Below are 23,061 nucleotides of genomic sequence, written 5' to 3'. Positions count from 1 at the left end.
GGAAGCGCATGAAGATGTAACATTTAAATAACATGTAAGACAGCCATTATAAATGTTGGTCACTGTCATAGTCATTAGCTTTACTTGCAGCATTCTATCCAGGTAAATATCAGCCATTTGTGAACTTCTGAACACCATGTTCACGCTGGTGGACAATCACTTACTTTTTGCTTTGCAAATGGGACCAACACATTATAGATCAGGTGAACTATGCTCGGTCAGACATTTAATAGATGGTCTGTAACTTCAGGGCAAACCCTGGAAGTTTAAATACTTCTGGTTCACCAGACTGATTCCTGGGATGTCAGGACTTTCATGTGAAGAAAGACGGCGGCGCTGTTAACAGCTACGGCTCGCCTGCAGTCCGTCTGTTTTTACTTTTTTTTGTTGTTTTCTTTGTCCTGTTTTAGTTAATTTTGGTTTATTAGGTTGGGTTTGGGGGGGGGGGGTGGAACATGTTTTCTGTCTCTTCCTTCGGGGGAATGCGACTTTTTCGTGTCGTATCCCCCTTCTCTGCCTCCGTCTGCGCTGAGGCCTAATGGCGGAGCTGAAGACCTCCAACTGCGACCGACCTCGAGGCTCCGGAGGCAGAGCCAGCCAGGACTAGGCTGGTCGACTTCGGGGCTGAGGCGGCGGCGGCCCGACTTGGAGCTGAGGCTGCGGGACTGGGAGCTGAGGCGGCGGGACTCGGAGCTGAGGCGGCGGGACTCGGAGCTGAGGCGGTGGGTCGGAGCTGAGGCGGCGGCGGCCCGACTCACTGAGGCGGCGTTCCAGCTGCGGAAGTGGCCCGACTCCGAGCTGAGGCTGCGTTCCGGCAGCGGCCCGACTCGCGGAGGTGGGGATCCGGCTTTCGGCAGCGGCCCGAATCGGAGCTACGGCGGCGGCGACATCACTTCGGAGGTTCGGCCGCGGGCCCAGTGGACGAGCGGGAGCTCGCAGGTTACAGGTTGGTGACCTGTTTCCGGAGCTCCCGCAACTACAGCTGCGTCCGCTGGACTGGAGGGCAGCATCTTCTGCCTGGATCGCCTCAGCGCAGAGGGAGAACAAGGAGGGAAGAGACAGAGACTAAGACTTTTGCCTCCATCACAGTGAGGAGGTGCTTGGTGAACTCACTGTGGTGCATATTAAATTTATGTTTATTGTATGTTTTGTTATTTATTATTATTGTGTATGACTGCACGTAACGAAATTTCGTTCAGACCGAAAGGTCTGAATGACAATAAACGAATGTAAAAGACTGGATAGACTCGGTTTCTACTCGCTAGAATTTAGAAGCTTGAGGGGGGGATCTTATAGAAACTTACAAAATTCTTGAGGGGTTGGACAGGTTGGATGCAGGAAGATTGTTCCCGATGTTGGGGAAGTCCAGAACAAGAGGTCACACTTTAAGGATAAAGGGGAAATCTTTTAGGACCGAGATGAGAAAAACATTTTTCACACAGAGAGTGGTGAATCTGTGGAATTCTCTGCCACAGAATGTAGTTGAGGCCAGTTCATTGGCTATGTTTAAGAGGGAGTTAAATGTGGCCCTTGTGGCTAAAGCGATCAGGGGGTATGGAGAGAAGGCAGGTACGGGATACTGAGTTGGATAATCAGCCATGATCATATTGAATGGCGGTGCAGGCTCGAAGGGCCGAATGGCCTACTCCTGCACCTATTTTCTATGTTTCTATGTTTTCTTAATACCCTGTATTAATTTCTGAGGGTTTATTCTGTCAATATTTATGTACCAGAATGGAAATTCTTTGTGCATCTTACCCTTGGGATAAAGACTTTGGTGCAGTCACATGAGTTGTTGGTACTCAAGAGGCCATCTTCATACCCACCCAGACTGATCCACTATTTCTAGTAAAAGCATTTATTGCTTTGTTGCAAATCTGAGGTGACATCTGATACACCCCTTAAAGTAAGCAAGTATGAGAGGAAGGAAGATTCACATATAACTTTGACCTAAACATATACACATAGCAAAACACCTTGGATAGACACAAAAAGCCCCTGTAATGTAATGTAACATGTAATGTTACAATTGTACAAGGCATTGGTGAGGCCAATTCTGGAGTATGGGGTACAATTTTGGTCACCTAATTATAGGAGGGTGTCAACAAAATAGAGAGAGTACAGAGGAGATTTACTAGAATGTTGCCTGGGTTTCAGCAACTAAGATACAGAGAAAGGTTGAACAAGTTAGGGCTTTATTCTTTGGAGCGCAGAAGGTTAAGGGGGGCCTTGATAGAGGTCTTTAAAATGATGAGAGGGATAGACAGAGTTGACGTGGATAAGCTTTTCCCACTGAGAGTAGGGAAGATTCAAACAAGGGGACATGACTTGAGAATTAAGGGACAGAAGTTTAGGGGTAACATGAGGGGGAACTTCTTTACTCAGAGAGTGGTGGCTGTGTGGAATGAGCTTCCAGGGAAGGTGGTGGAGGCAGGTTTGTTTTTATCATTTAAAAATAAATTGGATAGTTATATGGACGGGAAAGGAATGGAGGGTTATGGTCTGAGCGCAGGTATATGGGACTAGGGAAGAATACGTGTTCGGCACGGACTAGAAGGGTCGAGATGGCCTGTTTCCGTGCTGTAATTGTTATATGGTTATATGGTTATATGTACCACAACTTCAGGCTCCTCTCCCTCCCATTTCAGGATTTCTTGGACACGTTCAGACACATCCCTGACCCTGGCACCAGGGAGGCAAACTACCATCCGGGTCTCCTGTCTGCGTCCACCGAATCGCCTATCCGACCCCCTGACTATAGAGTCCCTTATTACAATTGCCCTCCTCTTCTTTTCCTTACCCTTCTGAGCATCAGGACCGGTCTTTGTGCCAGAGGCCCGGCCGCTGTCGCTGCCCCCAGGTAGGCTGTCTCCCCCACCCTTACTCAAACATGAGTACTTATTTTCAAGGTGTACAGCCACCGGGGTACTCACCAGTCCCTGCCTCTGCCCATTGCCCTTCCTAACTGTGACCCAGTTTTCTGTCTCCCATGGTCTTGGAGTGACCACCTCCCTGTAACTCCTTTCTATGACCTCCTCGCTCTCCCTGAGCAGACAGAGGTCATCGAGTTGCTGCTCCAGGTTCCTAACACGGTCCCTTAGGAGCCCCATCTCGACGCACCTGGCACAGATGTGGACGTCTGGAGGGCACAGACTCCATGACCTCCCACATCTGACATCCAGAACAGTAAACTGCCCTGGCCCTCATTCTCCCCCTTAACCGAATACAATACAAAGCCTTACCCGGGATACAAGCCAATCAGCTGCTTCCTCTAGTCCGTTCGACCAATCAGAGGCTTCCACCAGACTCCTTCTCTGGAAGTGAGATGGAACGTTGCAGGTTTGGGTAACTCACAGCTCCAGGTAACTCCTCCTCGGACCAACGGCTCCCCGGGCCTCTGTAGAAGCAAGCCCCGTGCTGTTTTTATACTCACAGCTCCAGGTAACTCCTCCTCGGACCAACGGCTCCCCGGGCCTCTGTAGAAGCAAACCCCGCGCTGTTTTTATACTCACAGCTCCAGGTAACTCCTCCTCGCACCAACGGCTCCCTGGGCCTCTGTAGAAGCAAGCCCCGTGCTGTTTTTATACTCACAGCTCCAGGTAACTCCTCCTCGCACCAACGGCTCCCCGGGCCTCTGTAGAAGCAAACCCCGCGCTGTTTTTATACTCACAGCTACAGGTAACTCCTCCTCTCACCAATGGCTCCCCGGGCCTCTGTAGAAGCAAGCCCCGCGCTGTTTTTATACTCACAGCTCCAGGTAACTCCTCCTCGCACCAACGGCTCCCCGGGCCTCTGCAGAGGCAAGCCCCGCGCTGTTTTTATACTCACTGCTCCAGGTAACTCCTCCTCGCACCAACGGCTCCCCGGGCCTCTGTAGAAGCAAGCCCCACGCTGTTTTTATACTCACAGCTCCAGGTAACTCCTCCTCGCACCAACGGCTCCCTGGGCCTCTGTAGAAGCAAGCCCCGTGTTGTTTTTATACTCACAGCTCCAGGTAACTCCTCCTCGCACCAACGGCTCCCCGGGCCTCTGTAGAAGCAAGTCCCGTGCTGTTTTTATACTCACAGCTCCAGGTAACTCCTCCTCGCACCTACGGCTCCCCGGGCCTCTCCCAACGGCTCCCCGGACATCAAAGTGAAATTTGGTATTTAAGGAGCAGGAATCTTTGTTCGGTGAGCTAACTACTAAATTGTCCCCAGTAATCACTGTGTTTCATCATCATCATTGTTGAAAATATCAATGGGCATGGTGCCTTACAATGCTATGCACGACAGTGATCGCAACTTCTGCTGAAGTGTGGAATGCCGTTGGCTCGCTAGGAGCTCATCCGCCCTTTGATAGGTCCTATTTTTGGTCCTGCTGGGGGTCCACAGCCCCCTCCTCACCTGGCAAACAGGCGGGGGAGACGGTTTAGTCGCCGACTATCCGACCATGGAGCAGGTAGCACGGAATTGTATTTGGCACTCTTAAAATCTTGATTGCCTTACCCGATCTTTGTGGTGTGTTTTAAAGTTTTCTTTAGCAGTGTCAACTATGGAACACAATGTGGGTGGGTCCTGCAAGATATGCAGGAATTCAGTTGCCATGTTGATAGAGGGGCTGCAGACACAAAGGTGGTTGATGAATGTTGCTGCTCTTGGATGCAGACACAAACTTCACGTTTAATTGTGTTTTTTTTGTGTGTAATAGATTTTTAACCAACTTGCCTCAATGTTCAGCTATTGCAACGTAGATTGTGTACTTTTTAAAATGGTAACCTGAATTATGAGTCACAATGTACCAAGGTCTGAAGAAGGATCTTGACACGAAACATCACCCTTCGTTCACTTTAGCGATGCTGCCTGTTCCGCTGAGTTACTCCGGCTTTTTGTGTCTATCCAAGGTGTTTTGCTATGTGTATATGTTTAGGTCAAAGTTATATGTGAATCTTCCTTCCTCTCATACTTGCTTACTTTAAGGGGTGTATCAGATGTCACCTCAGATTTGCAACAAAGCAATAAATGCTTTTACTAGAAATAGTGGATCAGTCTGGGTGGGTATGAAGATGGCCTCTTGAGTACCAACAACTCATGTGACTGCACCAAAGTCTTTATCCCAAGGGTAAGATGCACAAAGAATTTCCATTCTGGTACATAAATATTGACAGAATAAACCCTCAGAAATTAATACAGGGTATTAAGAAAACATAGAAACATAGAAAATAGGTGCAGGAGTAGGCCATTCGGCCCTTCGAGCCTGCACCGTCATTCAATATGATCATGGCTGATTATCCAACTCAGTATCCCGTACCTGCCTTCTCTCCATACCCCCTGATCGCTTTAGCCACAAGGGCCACATTTAACTCCCTCTTAAACATAGCCAATGAACTGGCCTCAACTACATTCTGTGGCAGAGAATTCCACAGATTCACCACTCTCTGTGTGAAAAATGTTTTTCTCATCTCGGTCCTAAAAGATTTCCCCTTTATCCTTAAAGTGTGACCTCTTGTTCTGGACTTCCCCAACATCGGGAACAATCTTCCTGCATCCAACCTGTCCAACCCCTTAAGAATTTTGTAAGTTTCTATAAGATCCCCCCCTCAAGCTTCTAAATTCTAGCGAGTACAAGCCGAGTCTATCCAGTCTTTTACATTCGTTTATTGTCATTCAGACCTTTCGGTCTGAACGAAATTTCGTTACGTGCAGTCATACACAATAATAATAAATAACAAAACATACAATAAACATAAATTTAATATGCACCACAGTGAGTTCACCAAGCACCTCCTCATTGTGATGGAGGCAAAAGTCTTAGTCTCTGTCTCTTCCCTCCTTGTTCTCCCTCTGCGCTGAGGCGATCCAGGCAGAAGATGCTGCCCTCCAGTCCAGCGGACGCAGCTGTAGTTGCGGGAGCTCCGGAAACAGGTCACCAACCTGTAACCTGCGAGCTCCCGCTCGTCCACTGGGCCCGCGGCCGAACCTCCGAAGTGATGTCGCCGCCGCCGTAGCTCCGATTCGGGCCGCTGCCGAAAGCCGGATCCCCACCTCCGCGAGTCGGGCCGCTGCCGGAACGCAGCCTCAGCTCGGAGTCGGGCCACTGCCGCAGCTGGAACGCCGCCTCAGTGAGTCGGGCCGCCGCTGGAACGCAGCCTCAGCTCCAAGTCGGGCCGCTGCCGCAGCTGGAACGCCGCCTCAGTGAGTCAGGCCGCCGCCGCCTCAGCTCCGACCCACCGCCTCAGCTCCGAGTCCCGCCGCCTCAGCTCCGAGTCCCGCCGCCTCAGCTCCCAGTCCCGCAGCCTCAGCTCCAAGTCGGGCTGCCGCCGCCTCAGCCCCGAAGTCGACCAGCCTAGTCCTGGCTGGCTCTGCCTCCGGAGCCTCGAGGTCGGTCGCAGTTGGAGGTCTTCAGCTCCGCCATTAGGCCTCAGCGCAGACGGAGGCAGAGAAGGGGGATACGACACGAAAAAGTCGCATTCCCCCGAAGGAAGAGACAGAAAACATGTTCCACCCCCCCCCCCCAAACACAACCTAATAAACCAAAATTAACTAAAACAGGACAAAGAAAACAACAAAAAAAAGTAAAAACAGACGGACTGCAGGCGAGCCGTAGCTGTTAACAGCGCCGCCGTCTTTCTTCACATGAAAGTCCTGACATCCCAGGAATCAGTCTGGTGAACCAGAAGTATTTAAACTTCCAGGGTTTGCCCTGAAGTTACAGACCATCTATTAAATGTCTGACCGAGCATAGTTCACCTGATCTATAATGTGTTGGTCCCATTTGCAAAGCAAAAAGTAAGTGATTGTCCACCAGCGTGCACATGGTGTTCAGAAGTTCACAAATGGCTGATATTTACCTGGATAGAATGCTGCAAGTAAAGCTAATGACTATGACTGTGACCAACATTTATAATGGCTGTCTTACATGTTATTTAAATGTTACATCTTCATGCGCTTCCTGACCATACATTTGCAAATCCTATTATCACTTTGTTGCAACAATTTTGTGCCAACAGAAGATGTGTGAACATATTGTATCCAGATCTTAATGGCGTTTCCTATGCTGAGCTGTTAACCCATAAAGCACAATGAAATACTGAATTACTGAATGAAATAATGTGGTCGTAGGTGGATGTCCCAAGTCGCGAGGAATTGTGTCGCTGGTTGACGTAGCGTGTCGTAGCTTGACGTAGACTAGGTGGTAGCTTGTCGTGGACATTGTCGTGAGGTGGGTGCATTTCCGGCGTCGCGCCGCGACAGTGACTACACCACAGTTGCCTAGAAAATCGCCTAAGTGGGACAGGCCATTAATGATCTTCCCCCAGGCTCCATAGCAATTGCAGTGTCTGCTTTTAATACATTAATACAGGGTACAATTTTGATATGTGCACTTAACACAAAATTTGGTAAAAACGGTAATAAAATTCAGAAGGACGTTTAGTTTAGTTTACTTTAGAGATACAGCGTGGAAACAGGCCCTTCAGCCCACCGGGTCCGCGCCGACCAGCGACACCCGCACATTAACACTATCCTACACACACTAGGGACAGTTTTTAAATTTATCAAGCCAATTTTCATCTTTGGAGCGTGGGAGGAAACCAAAGATCTCGGTGAAAACCCAAGTAGGTCACGGGGAGAATGTACAAACTCCGTACAGACAGCACAGGTAGTCAGGATCGAACCTGGGTCTCCGGCGCTGGAAGCGTTGTAAGGCAGCAACTCTACTGCTGCACCACCGTGCCACCCTATGTAGAACGGGGAATGTTTTTGTCGACATGTGCCAATTCAAATTCAAAGCCAAATGGTACGATGAGACATGTATTGGTAGGAGAATGAAGGGAGATAGTTAGAAATAATAAACATTGATTAATGCTGTAAAAAGAAACAAAAGATCAGGGAGTGTTTTTTAATTGTGATTGTATCTGTAGATATGGCATTCTTGGTGTTGTAAATGTAAGCATAAAGAGGGCATTATGCTTATGTTTAACATGATCTAACATGATATTTTCTCTCAGAAGGTAGGTGGAATCTGGAACAGACTGCCAGAGTGGGTGATGAAGGCAGCTACCCTCATGACATTTAATAAGTATCCAGATGAAACACCAAAGTGATGAAACCTGGGGGTCAAGTGCTGGGAAGTGGAATTTGTACAGAATGGCACTTGATGGTTAGCATGGACATGGGGATAGTAGGCTCTGTTTCCACACTGCTTGACTCTGGGAGTCTGAATGGTCCAAACGTCACCTCTCCATGTTCTCAGGAGATGCTGCCTGTTACGCTGAGTTACTCCAGAACCTTGTGTATTTTTGTTTGTAAACCAACATCGGCACTTTCTCCTATCTATCACAAATTCTTATCCGCTTGATTCTCCATTTTATGTCATCCTGCTGTTCCTTGTCTGTATCAAAGGCATCGTTGGAGCAAGGTGCCCAAAAACCTAACTCCAACTGATGTTTAATTGGTGAAATCTTCAGAAAATAGTTTGGACAAATGTGGAACGTTGATGAAGTGTTGATGAAGTCTATTTCATTCCCCACCTCTTTCCGAGTTCCCATTTGCAGCTCCAGTGATTATTCCTTTGCTTAGAACGAAATATTTACATCTTTGCTATATTTACCTCATACACAGCTGTTTACTGTTAGAGGAAATAATTGGGAGAAATGGTTACCATTAAAATTCCATTCGGTAATAATGTTACGGTGAGTTCTGGCCACCAAAATGCCACGCATCTTTTAATGAGCACCAGCAAGCTTTCCTGTAAGTGATAGTCATCTGTTTAACAACCCTCCCGTCTGGCAAAAACAGCAAGTTTCAACTCATTCACCATGTCTGAACTCACTGCCAAAAATTACTCCCTTGATCGTTCTTTCCTGCTTAGCTCTGGATTGTGAGCTTAGATCTTTGCATGAGGCCGGAGTCCAACATCTTCAGACCAGCAGGGAAATTACCATTCACCAGGTTCAGTTATTGTCTTTTCTATAATATGTTTGTTCCGTCATTGATATTAGAAAATAAAGTTATTAAAGGTAAGCATTACCTGCCTATTTTGAAGTATAAACGTCATTTAGAATCCTACGTGACAAGGCTAACTGGTCACTATAAGACTCCATGGTTTGAGCTTTCCCAATGAATATTTGCTTGTTTTTTTCAACGTATCTATTGAATTCATATTTATCTAATCTTTGTCCATTTATTTAATGTGACATTGCGTGACCATTAATTTGGTTAATAACTTCCTATTCTGCATTTCATTCATTCCCTGTCAGAAAATTCCTTCCCCCTCTTAAGTCCAGTTGCTTCTGCTTTATGTCCACAATCTCACCTTATTGAGCTTAAGGGCATAAACTTGAATGTATATTATATTTGGTATTGGTTTATCATTGTCACGTGAACTGAGGTACAGTGAAGAGTCTTTGCCCACATGCTATTGAAATAAATCAAATCATGCTATACACGAGAACAATCAAACCATACACGTTCAGTTTAGTTTATTGTCACGTGCACCGAGGTACAGTGAAAAGCTTTTGTTGCGTGCTAAACGGTGAGCGGAAAGATAATACATGATTACAATCGATCCATTTACAGTGTATAGATACTTGATAAGGGAGTAACGCTTAGTGCAAGGTAAAGCAAGCAAAGTCCGATCTAGGACAGTTCGAGGGTCACCAAGGAGGTAGAGGTACAACAGGTCCTGATCGATTCATAATTGGAATAGAGATTTAAAAGAATGGAGTGATTGCAGTGGATTGTCAATACCCTTCTGGCATCAGTATGCAAAGGGTTGCTATGCTTAATTTCAATGGTTCAAATGTACATTATTGTTGCATGTTCCTAGGAACAGTGGAATTCCGATTAGACAGTTCAGTAAAGAGCTTAATATACATAAGCACAATCATACTTGGGTACAACAGTGTAAGAATAGTAGACTGCACTGGGGCAGTGCAAAAGAGTTGCCATGTTTCTGTACCTTGCATGAGGCTTGTACCTTTTAAGTTCAAAGTTAGTTTGCGGGCTGGAAGAGTCTGTGTACCACGTGTACATGGAGTGCGTGAGGCTGCAGCCACTGTTTGAATACCTAAAGGGGCTGCTCCTTGCCTTCTTGCTGCATTTTTCACCCACCATCCTCATCTTTGGACACCCTGTGCGTAGGGGAGAGGGTAGGGCTGAAGATGTCCTGGTTGGGTTGCTCCTGGGCCTGGCCAAGCTGGCCATCCGCGAGTCACGGCGCCAGACGGTGGAGGGCTCTACCCGAGCCAGCTGCCTGCCCCTTTTCCGGGGATACGTCCGTGCCCGGGTGGGATTAGAAAGGGAATACGCCCTGTCAGCGGGCACCCTGAGGGAGTTCCGGGACTGCTGGGCTCCGCAGGGTGTTGAATGTATCCTCAATAAGGATTGTATCATAGTTGTATAGTAGTTTATTATGGATACATGTTTGTATTGTATTATGGTGGTGGGTTCTGGCTTGTTTTATTGTAATGTAAATATTATTTTTAATAATTGAATACATTTTTTGATTAAAAAAAAAAAAAAAAAAAAAGTTCAAAGTTAGCAAAAATCTTAAAGTCTGAAGTTGGCCATAAAGGCCTTTTGTCCTGGGTTTGAGTTGATTGGGGTGGCCTGGGTAGACAATATTTGTCAATATCCCCCACCGCTGCTCCATCCTGCTGCAAGCAGCGTATAGTCCCCACGCTTGGCCACTTGGAGCGGCACCTAAATCTAATTGAGCCCCAGGCCACTGCAGGGCCTCCAGTGGCCCACTCCGTGGACACCATCATGCCTCGCCTCACACAGCCACCCAGGCTGCTTCCAAGGGTTGGAGGTAAGGCCCTAGACTGCACTGTTCCTTTCCTCAGTCCACTGTTTGCATTTGTCTTGCAATTTGCACCTGGCACACAATGTGGTACAAATTCTTCACTACGTTTTGCTGGATTACAACAAAATAACTCTTCTCCTCTGCTAAGACTTACTACTGCTCCAGGACAGCTGTATCATTCTTGCCTGGGGATTAACCTAAGAAGTATGGTTTGGTCAGGAAGTTTAGAAATAGAGATGTTTTGTTGCAATTGTACAAGGTGCTGGTGAGGCCACGCCTGCAATATAGAACACACGTTTGATCCTCTTACTTAAAAATGGATACAGTGCCATTGATTGCAGTCCAACCGTGAGTAACCAGATAGATACAAAATGCTGGAGTAACTCAATGGGTCAGGCAGCATCTCTGCAGAAAAGGAATAAGTGACATTTCGGGTCGAGACCCTCAGTCTGAGGAAGGGTCTTGACTGGAAACTTTCCCTTTTCCCCAGAGATGCTGCCTGACCTACAATACAATACAATACAATTTATTGTCATTTGAGCCTCAGTGAGGCTCAAACGAAATTCTGTTTTCCACAGCCATACAAATAAAGACAATTCCTAGACATACACACAATTTAGTTCACACAAACATCCATCACAGTGGACCCACTGTGATGGAAGGCAAAGTCTTTTCTCTCCCCTGTTCTCCATGACTCTCCCGATGTCGAAGCCCCAGAGAGTCATGGAGAACAGGGTAGAGAAAAGACTTTGCCTTCCATCACAGTGGGTCCACTGTGATGGATGTTTGTGTGAACTAAATTGTGTGTATGTCTAGGAATTGCTGAGTTACTCCAGCATATTGTGTCTATCTTCGGTATAATGTTCCTTCCTACACATTAACCAGACCAATTCCTTGGAAGAAAGGATTGTTCAACTAAAAAAGGTTTTGTTGGAGTTTACAAAAATGAGGGGTGAACTTATTGAAACATATAAAATCCTAAAGTGGCAAGATTAAGTAGAAGTTGAGGAGTTATAACTGGTGGGAGAGTGGCCAACAAGGGAACACAAGTACAGGATAAGAGGCCATTCATTTTAAACTGAGGAATGTAGAATTTTCTTCTTGCAGTAGCTGGTGAATATCTGGAATTAGCTGCCCCTGTGCGTAGTGTAGGCTGGATCGTTAGAAGCTTTTAAAATGCAGGTATATACATTCTTGAAAGGTCAGAAGATTGAGAGCAATTGTAATCCGTCACAAAGGAGGTGAAAAGTGGATGAAATGGTGAAGCAGGCTTGAGGGACGAGGTGGTTTACTGATTGTATAAAAAATAACAACAACAAAATGAACTATTTTTATAAAATAAACGTGGTTTTCTAAGGGAAGCTTGGCATAGACTAAAATGTATTTAAATAATTTCCTTTCTATAGGTATAATTAAAAACAAATTAAATATAAAGTGATTGAATATATGAAACATATCATGAAGGATAGGTGATGTGATATACCTGCATGATTGGGCGATTAGTTTAGAGATACAGTGTGGAATCAGCCCTTTAGAAAAATAGAAACATAGAAAATAGGTGCAGGTGTAGGCCATTCGGCCCTTTGAGCCTGCACCGCCATTCAATGTGATCATGGCTGATCATCCAACTCAGTTTCCTGTACCTGCCTTCTTTCCATACCCCTGATCCCTTAGCCACAAGGGCTACATCTAACTCCCTCTTAAATATAGCCAATGAACTGGCCTCAACTACCTTCTGTGGCAGAGAATTCCACAGATTCACCACTCTCTGTGTGAAAAATGTTTTTCTCATCTCGGTCCTAAAAGACTTTCCCCTTATCCTTAAACTGTGATCCCTTGTTCTGGACTTCCCCAACATCGGGAACAATCTTCCTGCATCTAGCCTGTCCAACCGCTTAAGAATTTCGTAAGTTTCTATAAGATCCCCCCTCAATCTTCTAAACTCTAGCGAGTACAAGCCGAGTCTATTCAGTCTTTCTTCATATGAAAGACCTGACATCCCAGGAATCAGTCTGGTGAACCTTCTCTGTACTCCCTCTATGGGAAGAATGTATTTCCTCAGATTAGGAGACCAAAACTGTACGCAATACTCCAGGTGTGGTCTCACCAAAACCTTGTACAACTGCAGTAGAACCTCCCTGCTCCTATACTCAAATCCTTTTGCTATGAAGCCCACCGAGTCCCCACCGAACCAGCGATCCCCACACATTAACTCCACCCTACACTAGGGACAATTTTAACGTTTATAGCAAGCCAAATAACCTATAAACAAGTAGGTCTTTGGAGTGTGGGGGAGGAAACCGAAGTTCTCAGAGAACCTATGCAGGTCACGGGGAGAACGAACAATCTCCGTACAGACAAGCACCCGTAGACAGGATCGAACCCGGATGTCTGGCGCTGTAAGCGCTGCAAGACAGCATCTCTAACACTGAGCTGTCATGTCGCCCTAGTTAATGGAGAGCAGTGAGATTCTCAATAGCCATCATCTGCACCTAGTGTCTGCCTTGAGGAATCTTGGCCCTAAGTTGCTGGTTGGGCTGGTATCCAGTGCAGACATTATACAACTGAGGGCATGAGTTATCTGGACCATGTGTTTCACGAGCGGTCAGAGGCCTTCAGGATGTTTTGTCTTAAAATTTGTTCCTGAATTAAGAACATGATTGTGAGTCAGTTGTTCAAGGTCCCTTGATGTGGTTTTGGAGGAGCTTCAGTCATTGACCACATTCAGATGTATCGTTCCACATGAGTGGATGAGAGAAACAGCCAGCATGGACGGGCAAACTGACTCTGGCATCGTGGTGTGTTTGGTAATTGTAAAGGAAGAAACAAAAAGGAGCCTGAAGGGATGGATACTGCTCTTTGCAAATAGCTGCAAGGAATGCAGTGGAAAGAGTAGATGCCATTACACTGAACCAGGCTGACCCCTACCATTGATCCAGCACTACCACGATAAGGGCGCTGAAGTGAAATATATAAGTCTTGCATGTCTCCTTAGACACAGATTGGATGTTTCAGAGAATTGGAAGTTGCAAGATGGCACCAAAGTGTGGCATCTCTCTGCCTGAGGTTCCTGAAGAGGATTTTGTACTTGTATATAGTATGATTTTACCTGAGAGCATGCAGAGCAAGCGCTTCACTGAACCTCTGTACATGTGACAATAAGGATCCATTGAGTCACTGGTGGATTTTTATTATTTATTGTCACGTTTACCAAGACTCTGTGAAAAGTATTGAGCACCATCCAGTCAAATCATGCTATACATGAGTACAATCAAGCCTCATGCAGTACAATAAGTGATGCAAAGAGAAAAATAGCCAGAGTGCAGAACATTGTGTTAAAGTTACATAGAGAGTGCCGATAGAAAAAATGCAAAGGCCATAATGAGGTAGGTTGTTAGATTAGGACAACACTGTTAGCTTATGAGGACTGATATGTAGTCTGATGACAGTGGGCAAGAAGCTGTTCCTGAATTGAGTGGTACATAGAAACATAGAAACATAGAAACATAGAAATTAGGTGCAGGAGTAGGCCATTCGGCCCTTCGAGCCTGCACCGCCATTCAATATGATCATGGCTGATCATCCAACTCAGTATCCCGTACCTGCCTTCTCTCCATACCCTCTGATCCCCTTAGCCACAAGGGCCACATCTAACTCCCTCTTAAATATAGCCAATGAACTGGCCTCGACTACCCTCTGTGGCAGAGAGTTCCAGAGATTCACCACTCTCTGTGTGAAAAATGTTCTTCTCATCTCGGTTTTAAAGGATTTCCCCCTTATCCTTAAGCTGTGACCCCTTGTCCTGGACTTCCCCAACATCGGGAGCAATCTTCCTGCATCTAGCCTGTCCAACCCCTTAAGAATTTTGTAAGTTTCTATAAGATCCCCTCTCAATCTCCTAAATTCTAGAGAGTATAAACCAAGTCTATCCAGTCTTTCTTCATAAGACAGTCCTGACATCCCAGGAATCAGTCTGGTGAACCTTCTCTGCACTCCCTCTATGGCAATAATGTCCTTCCTCAGATTTGGAGACCAAAACTGTACGCAATACTCCAGGTGTGGTCTCACCAAGACCCTGTACAACTGCAGTAGAACCTCCCTGCTCCTATACTCAAATCCTTTTGCTATGAAAGTTAACATACCATTCGCTTTCTTCACTGCCTGCTGCACCTGCATGCCCACTTTCAATGACTGGTGTACCATGACACCCAGGTCTCGCTGCATCTCCCCTTTTCCTAGTCGGCCACCATTTAGATAATAGTCTGCTTTCCTGTTTTTGCCGCCAAAATGGATAACCTCACATTTATCCACATTATACTGCATCTGCCAAACATTTGCCCACTCACCCAGCCTATCCAAGTCACCTTGCAGTCTCCTAGCATCCTCCTCACAGCTAACACTGCCCCCCAGCTTAGTGTCATCTGCAAACTTGGAGATATTGCCTTCAATTCCCTCATCCAGATCATTAATATATATTGTAAATAGCTGGGGTCCCAGCACTGAGCCTTGCGGTACCCCACTAGTCACTGCCTGCCATTGTGAAAAGGCGATCTCAGGCTTTGTATCTTCTTGGTAGCCACAATTTTGTCCAGAACTCTGTGCTGCCGGCCCATTGCAGGGTTAAAGATATTTCTTCGCTACAGCAGTGCACCTTGGAGTAGGTGGGGTTGGATCCAATATCAACATCCATGTAGAAAGAGGAATGAGGGTTTCTTAAAGCCAGGGACCAACTTAAAAAGCATAACTTGGAAAGTAAAAATATTTGGATTGCTACCTGATGCGGCTTTTCCACGGGGCGACTTGACGCAAGATGTAACCAGAGTGAAGTGGTCGTGGTCTAGCACGATATCACACGATATAACGGGGGGTAGATAAAGAGTTCCCACGGTACTCGGCATTTCTGTTATTTGTGCGAGTGACTTGTCCGTCTCCCGAGCTTTCCCGTTAAATCTTGAATGAACATTGTGAACTGTTGTTAAATCATCACGTGGCACAAATGATGTCACTTTTTTTTCACACACTATAAATATCCTCCCTTGGTTGAATTGGCTCATTTGGAGACATGTTTTACTGTGTATGTGGGAGACACAGATGGACTGAGCACAGTACCTCGGTCTTACTGTGTGTGGGAGAGGGGGAGAAAGAGACGTACACTCACAGAGGCAGAGTCTCTCAGCCTGTGTAAGAGGGAGGGAGGGAGGGAGAGAGAGAGAGAGGCACACACAAGGTGGATGTGATATCTCACCTGCCTGTTTCAGTGACAGACACCCGCCGCCAGTAAATGAAGACACCCCCATCTGTCTCCCCCTCCTCTTCCTCGACTCCCCCACCTTTCCCTCCAGTCCCGTCCCGAGCCCCTGGGAAACTGAATAGAGCAACAATCAACTGCTGCCTGTGCGCTGATATGACAATAAAGGCTACTTTACTTTACTTTACTGAGTTAAAGAGTTCCCACGGTAGACTGTAAAACTGGGACCCTGGTTCTGGACTCCCCCAACATCGGGAACATTCTTCCTGCATCTAGCCTGTCCAATCCCGTAGATACTGATTAGACCGGTATCTATTTATTTACTTTATTAATGATTTCAATTAAATATTGGGAACATCAGGCCGCAAACGTTATTTCTTGAGTGTTAGTGCTGGACTTTGACTCGACCTTCCTAGTTAGCCGGCGCCTGAGACTGAGCCAAGCAATGTCCAGACCTGACTTCAACACAAAGTGTTGGAGGAACTCAAAGGGTCAGGCTCGTCCAACGCTCTGTGTTTTGCTCGTGATTCCTGCGTCTGCAGTTCCTCGTGTCTACAGACCAGAGTTGCCACTTGACTCCGAGATGACCATAACAGAGCATACGGAAGATAGACACGAAATGCTGGAGTATCACAGCGGGACGGGCAGCATCTCTGGAGAGAAGAAATGTGTGACTTTTCGGTTCGAGACCCTTCTTCAGAGTCTCGTCCCGAAACGTCACCCATTCCGAGGGTCTCGAATGAGGTAGGTAGTAGTTCAGGAATGCTCTGTGGTTGGTGTTAGGATGGTTCAGTCACATAAGTGCTCAAATGTAGGCACCGTTTTCGCAGTGGAAGCTCCGAGACTGTGCAGCGGGCGATTGTCGTGTTGGCTGGGACTCCTGTTATCCATGCAGGGGATTGACCTCAGTCTGAAGAAGGCTCTCGACCCGAAACGCCACCCGTTCCTTCTCTCCAGAGATGCTGCCTGTCCGGCTGAGTTGCTCCAAGCAACTGGTGTCTATCTTCAAAGGACTGACCACCGGGCTGGATGTCGGGGCTGGCGTGTTGCGTTTCACAGACCGAACTGTCCAATTAATGGTAACAGATGGGCACTGAGTGAAGTCCCCCCCCTCTCTGTTTATCTGCCCTTTCTTTAACTTTTGTGCCTCTATGCAAGTATCTCTCTCTCCCCCCCCCCCCCCCCCCCCCCCCCCCCCCCCCTACTTCCACCCACACACAATAATGCTGGAAAAACTCAGCGGGTGCAGCAGCATCTATGGAGCGAAGGAAGTAGGCAACGTTTCGGGCCGTCTGTCTGACGGTGTCTGTCGCATCATCATTGACTTAACATCATTAAACAAATTTGTTAAGTATATACATTTCAAAATGGAGACATATGTTACTGCCAAACAACTGAATTCCAAAGGACACTACATGGCAAGCATTTATCTTAAAGATGCTTACTATCTAGTACCCATATACAAGGATCATCGCAGATACCTAAAATTTATCTGGATGGTACAAAGCATTGCCCTATGGGCGAACTTCAGCCCAAGATTATTCACCAAAATATTGAACCCAGCCATGGCAATACTAAGAAAACAAAAACATATTGTCATGGCATATCTGGAGGATATTCTGATAGTAGGGAAAACGATGGAATTGGCTGTGGCAGCATTATCAGCTACAAAACAGCTCCTCGAAACTCTGGGGTTCGTCCTACATCCAGATAAATCTAAGTTGAAGCCATCCACTATCATGGACTACCTGGGCTTCACAATTGGACTACCTGGCCTATCTACACCACGATGTAGGGATCAGCTACAGTGCCATCAACACAGCGCAGAGTGCTCTTTCTGCTTATCTCAAACCTGCGCCAGGACAACAGGCGATTGGATCCCAACCACTGGTTTTTAAAACTGATGAAGGGCATTTACAATATCAAGCCCTAAGCCCAGGTATACCCATATTTGGGATATCAGTGTGGTCCTGACATATCTCAGGGAATGGCCACCAGCCAGATCCCCCGGCCTCGAGCAAGCTACACTAAAGACGCTCATGTTGATGGCACTTGTATCCGCTCAGAGGGTCCAGTCACTACACCTATTGCGACTGGACAACATGATTACAGCTCCAGACCAGATCTGTCATTATCCAGCGACTGGTCAAACAGAGCAGACCAGGAACACCTAATCCAGTCGTGGCTTACCCACCAGAACCACGGTTATGTGCCATGACCCACCTACTATCCTACATAGACACAACCAGAATATTCGAGGGAGATGAAAAGCCTTGTGGGTCAGTCACAAAAACCTTATGGTGGGGTACGAGCCAAACCATTGCGAGATGGCTCAAGCAGGTGCTAGAAACTGCTGGGATAAACACTAACATGTACAAATTTTATTCCACCAGGGCAGCATCCATGTCGACGGCTAAAGAATGGACATGCCTATAGACCACATCCTGGCTACAGCAGGATGGTGGGAAGGGAAAAGACCGTTCAGAAATTTTATAATAAGCCGTTGGCAAAACCTGGTTTATTTGCAGTAAAGATTTACGAACTGCAAATATTTAATTTAAGCCCAGGGGAGCAACTTAATTCTTTGTTGTTATTGTTTAAAAAATACCATTGTGTTTTTCTACAAATAGACTCATTGGTTCATTACGATAACACTTCCTCCCTCAAGAACTTCGGCAGTGAGTGAAATGAAACTGTTACACGGTTTGAAATCACAGAGCTTTGAAATCTTCACGTAGTCACTCACGTGACTCCGAAGTAAAATAGTAAGATTAAACGAGAACTTACCAGTTTGAAGTTTGATCTGTATTTTATGAGGAGTTACGATGAGGGTATTACGTGCCCTCCGCTCCCACCCTCATTATATGGATCAAACTAATAAATTGATGTCTCCTTATCTTTACTATGTTTACTTCAAAATAACTGTGTCTATCTGTGATTCCACACCGCTGCTTGGAAGTATGCCGCGCCTGCGCACTGAGCGGGTTCTTCACGTAATACCCTCATCGTAACCCCTCATAAAATACAGATCAAACTTCAAACTGGTAAGTTCTCGTTTAATCTTACTATTATAAGAGCTTCCACGCATTTCCACCTGAGCTTCAGATTAGGGGCCCTGTAAAAAAGATGAAGGAAATTGCTGAGATGTTGAGCCTTTATTTTTATTTATTTATTGATTAAAACATTTTTTTTTTTAAATTAGAAGCATATACATATCATAATCATAACCAATACAGACTTTGTTTAACAATTACATATTATTAGTATCTAGGGTTCTGGGGTCCCAGCTATCAAAATAGCTGGGGTCCTCATTTATCAATTACGTATTAACACTGCTTCTAATTGTTTATTTTATTTATAGATAGAAAGAGAGGAAAGAAAAAAAAAGAATTAAAAAAAAATAGAGTAAATTATCAATAATACAGCTTAGTAGATGGGTCCGTAGGTTATAAAACGTAACTATTCATCTAATCCTGGATTCAAGTTTCAGTCAGCCTTTATTTTAATTTAATCAGTTTTCATAGCAGCGAGCACAAAAAGCAAACACAGTCTGAAGAAAGGTCTCAACCTGAAACGTCACCTGTCCATGTTCTTCAGTGATGCTGCATGACCCATTGAGTTACTCCAGCCCTTTGTGTCTTTTTTTTTACTGTGATCATTTATTGAGGGAATGGTAATAAATATTTACAAAAAGCATGATACATCTAGGAAGCACCTGCGCAGTTGTATTAAAAAATGTGGTTTATAAATTTATTTTTATTTTTATATATATACATTTATTTTTTGAGGGTGTGATTTACAAGATAATTACCATCGATAGCTGAAATCAGTAACTAGTTTTTGAATCTGCGGGAATAAAAAAATAGGGAATGGAGTTCAAGTTCAAGTTCAAATTTTATTTGGTCACATACACCAAGGTGTAGTGAAATTCTTTTTGCCATGCAGCACATAAAAAGAAAGAATACAACATAATTGATAGTTTCAACATCAAAACATCCCCCTACAATGGTTCCCATTGTGGGGAAAGACACAAAGTCCAGTCCCATCCCCATGTCCACCCATAGTCGGGCCTCCTTACTCGAGACCGTGGCTTCCGGAGCCGACAGGGCCGCGCCGAATGGAGCTCAACTGGCGATCTCATCAGGAGATCCCAGGCTCCCGATGGAAAGTTCAGCGCCGCCGCCCGCAGCCACTCCACAGACCCGCAGCTCCGCATCGGACCCAGCTCCAGTTACCGGAGTTTCAGCGAAGTCACCGCCAGCCCCGCAATGGCGCTCCAGCGCTGCACCGCCGTCCTCCGACCCGCAACTCCGCAGCCGCCGATGCCGAGCCGGTACCGCTGCCGCCGGTGCCGCCGCCGCTGCTAAGCCGGTGCCGCCGCCGCTGCTGAGCCGGTGCAGTCGCCGGTGCCGCCGCCGCCGCCGCCGAGCCGGTGCCGCCTCCGCTGCTGAGCCGGTGCCACCGCCTCCGATGCCGAAGCTCCAGGCAGTCCCCTCAGGAGACGCCGCTCCAGGCCTGCTGGTAGGCCGCGGGGACGGGTCGAAGCTGCAGCCCGGAGAAAAGCTGCATCTCCGACCAGGTAGGGACCCTGAAAATTAGTTTCCCCCTTCCCCCCCCCCCCCCTCCCCCACACATAAAAAAGCTAGAACTCCTCAACAAAACACTAAACTAACTAAAAATAAGAAAAATAAATGATAAAAAACAGACAGCTGCAGGCTAGGCAGCCATACCCCCTACAGGACGGCGCCAGACGAGAGGGACATGGAATTGAGATGTGTGTGATATCTTATGCTCAGACACAGAATACGAGTTGACACACTGGTGACCCGAAACCGACCGCACAGTGTACTGTGTTTATTCTTTTTTTCCTTTTTTTAAATCTCTTTTAATAGAAAAAGAGAAAGGAAAAAAGAGAAAGAAGAAAAGAGTGAGGATAGTAGTGGAGTGTAGTCCGCAGTAGTTGGCGTAGAATGAATGATAATAGTAAGATTAAATGAGAACTTACCAGTTTGAAGTTTGATCTGTATTTTATGAGGAGTTACGATGAGGGATTACGTGAAGAACCCGCTCAGCACGCATGCGCGGCATACTTCCAAGCAGTGGTGTGGAATCACAGATAGACACAGTTATTTGAAGTAAACATAGTAAAGAAAAGGAGACATCAGTTATTAGTTTGATCCATACAATGAGGGTGGGAGCGGAGGGCACGTAATCCCTCATCGTAACTCCTCATAAAATACAGATCAAACTTCAAACTGGTAAGTTCTCGTTTAATCTTACTATTTTACTTTGGAGTGACTACGTGAAGTGACTACGTGAAGACTTCAAAGCTCTGTGATTTCAAACCGTGTAACAGTTTCCTTTAATTTATCTTATAAAAGTCTGTCTGTTCCCTGCAAAAACAACACTTTTACATCTGCAGCATTGTATATTTTTAAATCATGGATAACATTAAATTGTTCTCCTGTACATAAACTAATATATTGTTATAGATACTCACTACTGGGGAGGCAATCTCAAATCCACCTTGATCACCCTCTCCCTGCTCCAAGGAGCCCACAGGCAGTGGAATCTCTGGCATCTCCTCTTGCCTCTCCACCTGTCTCTCTTGCTGAGTTTCCTCCTCATTTACCTGCATGGCTAAAAACTTTCTGACTTTCTTTGACCCCTTTCTTTGCGCTTTTCTGAGAGGCATCTCTGCAAGTCTTTTTACTGTGAAAAAGATTCTCAAACAATGACAATTAGGTGGGACGTCCTCGATGGACACATGGTCCATTGGCGATATTGAGACCACCTTTTTTACTCACCTTATGTCCCTTCTGTCAAGCTTCCGGGTTTACCGTTCGCAGGAGTTCCCACGGTACCCGCAAGTGTCATTACGGATATCGCACGGATATCGAACTGGCATCTGCGTTCATACAATGTTGCAACGCTGCTCAAGTCACTCTTGGAGAAATTCAAAAATGTTTGAATTTTCTCCCGACATTACAAAGTTACACGACTACCTGCTGTTAGCGCCACGGAGGTCCTCGGTGGTCCACGAATGCCGTACTGCTATCGCAGAGGTTCCCACGATGATAAACTCTTGTTAAGTCTTGCTTCAGGTCGCACCGTGAGAAAGCACCATTAGGATCCGCTGTAGCTTGACTTCATAGTTACGAATGTGTGACCCCACGTGCCCCCAGATTTGGCTGTTTACAGTCAGCACTCTGAGGGCCTCACAGTTCTCTGGTGTTTTGTAAAGATCTAGCGCCTCAGAGAGCACCTTCTCCTGCAAGGGCTTATTTGAAAGATGATTTATGCTGGCCGCTAATTTCGGTTCCAGCGGTCTTCCAGCACGTGGGGTTGCTACATAGCGGTCCACCACACCCAGCAGCTCTTCCTGCTCCTGCACCCCTTGCATACTCCCGATCAATTCCGCCAGCCCCTGTTGCAGACCAGCCCAGCCCTGGTCACCAATGCTAGCCTCCAGTGATGAGGGAGCAGAGGGCAGTGTACAGAACACTGTGGAGGGGGTGCCTGATCTCCCTCCGCGAGAGCGCTCTTTCTGCACATCCCGCTGGAGTATTTGCTCCAAGAGCCGTTCCATGCGGCTCATGCGGCTGTGTCTCCTCCATTTAGGTGGAGACGTGTCCCCGTCCGACGAGTCGGAAACCACCGGCCGGTTGGTTTTACTGGTGGATTTTTTCCCAGTCCGCTGTTCAGGCATTAGCGGGACTGGGCTTGGCATGGTGTCAGGGATGGTGGAGCGCTCTATGAGCGGTCCTGCCGCCTGTTGCTGCCCCCCTGAGATTGAACGCTCCTCTGGTGGAGTTGTACGGGGGGCAGTTCTCTTCGATAGTTTTTTCCTAAGTGTACTCATTTCTGTAAGCAGAAAAAACACACACAACTCTCCTTCTCCGTTAGACTCCTTTCCACCTTCAGTGTACTTACCTAACGGTCCATTTTTTAAACCTGCAGCGGGAGAGCCTGACTCCAGCTGCCGCCGCTTGTTGCACTGCTGGCGTAATGCCGCGCATGCGCGCTGA

This window comes from Amblyraja radiata, chromosome 2 (genome assembly GCF_010909765.2).
Source record: "Amblyraja radiata isolate CabotCenter1 chromosome 2, sAmbRad1.1.pri, whole genome shotgun sequence".
Classification (NCBI taxonomy): domain Eukaryota; kingdom Metazoa; phylum Chordata; class Chondrichthyes; order Rajiformes; family Rajidae; genus Amblyraja; species Amblyraja radiata.
The sequence above is the reverse complement of the archived record's forward strand: the minus strand, read 5'-3'. Positions refer to the sequence as shown.